This window comes from Gavialis gangeticus, unplaced genomic scaffold (genome assembly GCF_001723915.1).
Source record: "Gavialis gangeticus isolate Ggan-Ray unplaced genomic scaffold, GavGan_comp1, whole genome shotgun sequence".
Classification (NCBI taxonomy): Eukaryota; Metazoa; Chordata; order Crocodylia; family Gavialidae; genus Gavialis; species Gavialis gangeticus.
This window is the reverse complement of record NW_017728992.1, coordinates 177,686,024-177,686,315: the sequence shown is the minus strand read 5'-3', so window position 1 is coordinate 177,686,315 and position 292 is coordinate 177,686,024.

The window sequence follows — 292 nt, the reverse complement described above, 5'->3', positions numbered from 1 at the left end:
TCCCTTCCAGCCCTAATGTCTGTGAAATCTATGAAATCTCCCCAATGCTCTGGGTGATCTTGCTCGCCTTGGGAACGTGCCCCCCTTTCTGTCCACCTTTCCCCCACTGGTTCAGGGTGGCCTGACTCTGCTTTGTGGGGAAAGGGGTTTAGAGTGAGTGGGGGACTTCCCTTTTGGCACACAGGAAGAAGGGCAAGGGGTGCTGCCTCCTCAGATGCAGCAGGATTGCCATCTTGGGAAAGTGCTTCACATCTTTGCCACGGCTCATGTGCCTTCGGCAGTGCTGGCAGAT